Genomic DNA, 6000 nt, shown 5'->3' on the forward strand with positions numbered 1-6000 from the left:
GACAAAAGTTCAGCAACTCAACAGTTAAGCGAAAAAACAAGAAAGAACAAAGTCCACAGTAGCAAAAACCAGAACTTCTAGCGATGGCTTTCAGCCAGCCAAGAACCAGAATATAGAACAAGAGTATATGAGAACCAAGAGTAGTAACTTATGTTTTTAAGTGAATTTCTTAAAGATTCTCCTCTTGTCCTAAAGGGGAATAGGGAGGGGTTTATATAGTGACAGAGATCGAACAAGTAAATAAGGAAAAGTGTAAATCAAACACCAAATAAGGAAGTATTATCATGCAGAATCAAATAAAGAATCGGATTTAGCGAAAAAATAAGTAAACCCTCATTTTAAGAAAATATTAATAGAATATTCACACACAAAGATGAATAGAGACACAAATAGCACCAAAGTCAGCAAATCGAACTAATTAAAAAAACAAGGGACTGAGAACCCTAACTTTTAAGGCAAGTGAAAAAATCGGTAAAAGGAAAGTCAAACTCACACATAATAGGACGAATATAGACAAGATGACACTCAAAATCAAAGGCTTGAACCAATTTTGGTTCGATTTGAAGAAAAATCTGTAAAGCCTAGTATTAGGGTAAATAAGAATCAACAAAATATAAAAAAAAATCGCACTCACATGGTGTAGAATAAACTTGTGTAGACGGAATATTGTCCATATTCAAGAAATGGGGTCAATCGGACAAAATCAAAGTGGTAATACTTGCCATGTTTAGGCAAGTATTAGGTAATACCATGGAGAATCAACCAATAGCAGAAATATACAGATATGGTAAGTGAATGAGAAGGAAATCCCATTAGAAGAGGGATTAGGAGAGGGGTTTCGAGAGGTGGCAGGTTAGGGTTCTTCAGAGGGGAGAGAGTAGAGAAGGTTTAGGGGCGGCGGGGGGTGAGAATGATTTAGGGTTAGGGGGTGTTAGAGTGATTAAAAGGGAGGGAATAATGTGGGTCGTTGATCTCTGAGATCAACGACCACGATTAGCTGGGGTCTTGGGTCGGGTTGGTTTATACAGGTCGTGACCGGGTATTAGATAGGGTTGTTTGGTCTTGGGCCAGGGGTATTGGGCTGATGTATTGGGTAACTGGGGCTGGGTTATTGGGTCCAAAATAATTAGGAATTTAGGCTAGTTTTTAAATACCCAATATTTAGCAAGAAATAATTTATAAAAATAATTAATAAATAGAAAAAATATTATTTGTGCACTAAAATGATTTAAAATAATCACTTAACATTATAGAAATGCAAAAAGTCATTTTATGCATAAATAATGTAATTATACATTAATATGGGCTATTATTGGAAAATGTGCAATTAGCCCTAAAATGCAAAAATTTAGTTATAAAAATGCACTAAAGAATATTTAAAACATCATGTTTGTATAAATGATAGGTTTAGATGATTAAATCATCATAAAAAATAATTTGCAGGATAATTAATGGATATTTATATAATAAAATGCTGAAATAAATTGATTTATAAGTCTTAAAAAATTATGAAAAATACTTGTATATGCTAATAAACCAAATGATGGAGCATATGCACTATTTTAAAAGTATATATATATAAAATATGAGGAAAAAATTGGGTATCAACAACCGTTGCACTTAAAAGGGTTGCGAAGTATTATTTATGTTGTACGGGGTGATCCTTTAGGCTTAAAAACTTAGGACCCCCTCATTATGTCTAAATGTTCCTTATGTACTTAGTTTGTTGAAATCTAGATTTTGCTAAGTTGTATATCTTATCGCCAAAAGGGTTGTACCCATTGGTATAATGAATGAAGTCTATTCTCCCGAATTATTCCTTCTATTTTATTTGTGAATTACTTCTTTGATTAATTGTTTCATCTCACTTAGAGTAACTAATTGCTTACCTGGATCTTTGTTCCTTTAATTTAATAGTGGATTAACTTGCATGCTCACTTAGGATAACTGATTATAATTCGATAAATCTCAAAAAGTATAGAATTCGACCGGGAATCACATTTGTGGACCTCGGAGAGTGCCTAAAACCTTCTCTTCAAGGTATATTGAGCCTTTACCTGATGTTTGATAACACGGACTAGATAAAATAGAGTTATTTGCAAATAGGCGCCCTAATGCACCTCAAAATCATTAGGTGATGACTCTTCTCTTTTAATACCCGTTTCAAAAAGTTGTCACATGCCAAAACTCGCTTTCGCGAGAAAATGGGGCACTACAGGCTCTCCACAACATGGCTGCTCGACCTGGCAAGCGTAACCTTCTGCTCGACTTAGGCATGTTCCCTCTCTCAACAGAAGCCTTAACCGTTTGAAACAATATTTTGTTTCGATTTTCCCCTCTTCAAGATGGCCAAAAACTCTTACTTGATGCTTATCATGAACAAACACCTTGAGCCGACAAGTTCCCGATCCAAAGGACCCTCTGGAACAATCACAATCTTCTCCTAACATTCTAGCCAAGTATGCCTTGCTTAGCAAAGCTGCTAACCCACTGCTAACAGAATTACTTACTCGCTGACGGACGTTCATAATCAAGAATATTGGAGCTTTAGCTAACCATTTGTTCCATATTGCAACAACATCCCAACAATATCACATGATGGCGCAATTGCTAACCTATACAATGGCGCAAAAGACAACCATACACGCCTTAATGAAATCCATCTGAAAATAGCAACCACAACACAAAAGACATCCCCAAAGATACCTCAATCAAACTAGGATGCCCCAAAACCAACTTCCAAAACACAGACAATGGAGATAATAATAGCTAGGAAATATCCTGATTCTAAAGGTTGTAGTTCATGGCTAACAAAGCAAATGCTATCCATAATTCTCACAACTAATCCCTTGTAACTAGTAGTATCGAGTTCACCAACTTGACTAGCATGAAGAATATCATTCTGCTTTAATGTGATTTATACACTGACATTCTACTGATGCTCTAAGAAAATTCAGCTCTCATAAGCTGTGACATTCAACAATAGCTTCACTCATCTTTCTAACACTAGCTAGATCAACCTTCCCCAATGGCTTCATCTCATGTTACATTGAAATCACCTTTGCTAATACCAATCACATATGATATCAACTCAACATTACAATGCTCATCTTATCCTCTACTCTTATACCAACTATCACGTGTCGACTCCTCCAAAGTGTCAGCGGCAGACAAATAGCCCGTGCGACACCCGTAGTCCTACCTCACTACAAGCCAACCTTCTCTTATCCTAGGTTTCTCTGGCGTGACCTGTGTCTATAAAGAAGCTTCCTCAGAGGCTTAACTTCTCTTGTGCCGCCTGTTTGATTCCAAAGGCTTCAGCTTTATCTTATTGATATATTCCTATGGTGCATATCATAGGCTGGGTCTTGGGCTTGCGCACACCCTGGGTTAGCTACGGACATGATAGTCCCTCGCCTGGCACTGAGCGTCGCTCTCGCACACACAGTCCAATGCTCAAGCTTGACACTTGCCTTGTGCCTGTGCACATGGCTTGTGCTTTGCTCGAGTAAGGCAACCTTAAATTCTTATCCTTTATCATGTGCATATTTCTTAATATGATTATGGTTATGGCATTTCCAAACATAGTCCTCATGATTGTACATACCCAATTTCCCCTCCGTTAGGTATCGTGATGGAACCTATTGTTAGGGACTAGGTAAGCCTAACATTTACTAAATATCAACAATAATAAGAAAGACTAATCGTCTCGATATAGAATCTTTATAGAATTTACAATTTCCCAAACCGGTAGTACAAGTCATGAGCTCTATAGAGTTTACTACAACTTCTAATTACAATTGTTTAGAAATAAGTAAAACAGTGTGAATACAAAAATAAGAAGGTGACTCCGAAACCTGTGAATGTTGCAACATGTTTACCTTGAGTCTCCACAGAAACGATCCGCACAACTACTAACGATCCAATACCTGGATCTGTACAAAAAAATGTACAGAAGTGTAGTATGAGCACACCAAGTCGGTGCCCAGTAAATATCAAGACTAACCTCGGTGGAGTAGTGACGAGGAACAGTCAAGACACTTACTAGTCTAATAAACTGAACAAGTATAGGCATAGGAACAACAGAACATGATATCTATATAAAGACTACGCGATATGGCTAACAATATAGTAACTGCAATAAGGGAGGAAACAACAGTGACAGTGGAACACCATAATAAGGACACAGAAGAGTGAACGGAAACACAACCCAAATCATTATCTGCCCGAAATCAGATCCATCACCGGCCATTAGCCTTATATTCAATAGGAACCTGTTTCAAAACCTCCACAACACTAACGATGATACAAGAACCACGAAAGCCTCATAACTAAACACCCGAATCAACAAGTCACAACTAACACCACCGGGCACACACCCCACAAGTTAAAATTTAAGAAGCACAGAACAAAAATGACTGAATATTTAAAGAGAAACACATAAGAGAAATATCAAACAAGCCCGACAACAACTCTCTATCAGTACTAACCTACAAAACATATAACAAGGAAAGAACTAAAACATATGAACAAATCACAAGGATCCCATCCCGATATAACTTCCACCGCGGTACACAGCCCGGTTCGAAAATCATGAGGGTCCCGTCATAAATAGGGTATACATCAAACCAGCTGGAACCTCTCACTAGATCAATTCCGTCAACAAAATTACACCACGTACCGGCTCCCACACCGGCGGAGCATAAAAAATCATAGCTCGTAACAAAAAATACTCAGAAATAACATCAAGCCTACCGTAATGGACAATACAAATTTACTACTAGTCTCGTAACTCTCAATAATGAATAAAAAACGACGATAGGCACGACTACCACTCATAAAATCTCCCAACAGAGGCAAACACGTAACAAGAGTGCCAAATCATGAAACGCACCCATAAGTGGAGCAATAAATAAGGGAACTCACCTCGATAAGCAGAACTGTAATGAAATACGGATGGTGCCCCTCTATAACAAATTGAAATCATACCTGTATGATATCATCAAGCGCAGCGGCCTCAATCCTACTATATGAAACACATCAAAGGGTCGGGCCTCCTCCTTTTGGGCGCCCTCTACTTACCTAAATGCCTCGCTGTGACACATCTGTCTGAAATCTAGGACAATGCCACCATGTGGCTAGTATCTCCACACTCAAAGCAACCCCTCTGCTGACGTGGCTATGGGAAACTGTGCGATACGGGTACTTTGAGACCCATGAACTCCTGAATTAGTGTGCGAAGCCTAGAGCGCAAACTGAACTGGCTGACCCACTAAACCTCTACCATTTCACACCCTGTCTCCAAAATAAGGACCAACAGATCTCTCTGGTCTGCGAGGCCTCCTTGCCTCCCTGTACTCTCTCTCCTGATCTCGTTTGTCCTCTCGCTCCCGCTCCCACATGCCCTCTAACTGGTGAGCTATCCCTACCACCTGCTGAAATGAAATATCTGACTCCAACTCCCGAGCCATGTTGAACTGAATATCATGCCTGAGCCCCTCAATTAATCTACCGACTCACTATCTAACTGTAGCGACTAAGGCAAGTGCATGTCTGGCCAAATCACTGAATTTGACGGCATACTCTAATACTGACATAGGGCCCTGGTGTAGTTGCTCAAACTTCACGCGCCATGCATCCCGAAGGGACCGAGGTACAAAATCTGTCAAAAATATCTCCAAAAATTGAATCTATGTAAGGGAAGCTGCATCGGCCGTTCTACCCAACTCATATGCCCGCCACCACTGATACGTTGCTCCCTGAAGTTGGAACATAGTAAAAGCAACCCCACTGGTCTCAACAATACCCATAGTGCGTAGAATGCAATGGCACTTCTTTATAAAACCCTGTGCTCTCTCTGAAGCCAAACTACTGAATGTAGGAGAGTCATATTTCTTGAACCTTGCAAATCTAAGCTACCCTTCCTCGGATGCTGCTGCCATGACTATGGGCTGAACTGGAACCACAGGTTGTGTCACCATGAAACCTGGAACTTGACCA

Source organism: Nicotiana attenuata, unplaced genomic scaffold (genome assembly GCF_001879085.1).
Source record: "Nicotiana attenuata strain UT unplaced genomic scaffold, NIATTr2, whole genome shotgun sequence".
Lineage (NCBI taxonomy): Eukaryota > Viridiplantae > Streptophyta > Magnoliopsida > Solanales > Solanaceae > Nicotiana > Nicotiana attenuata.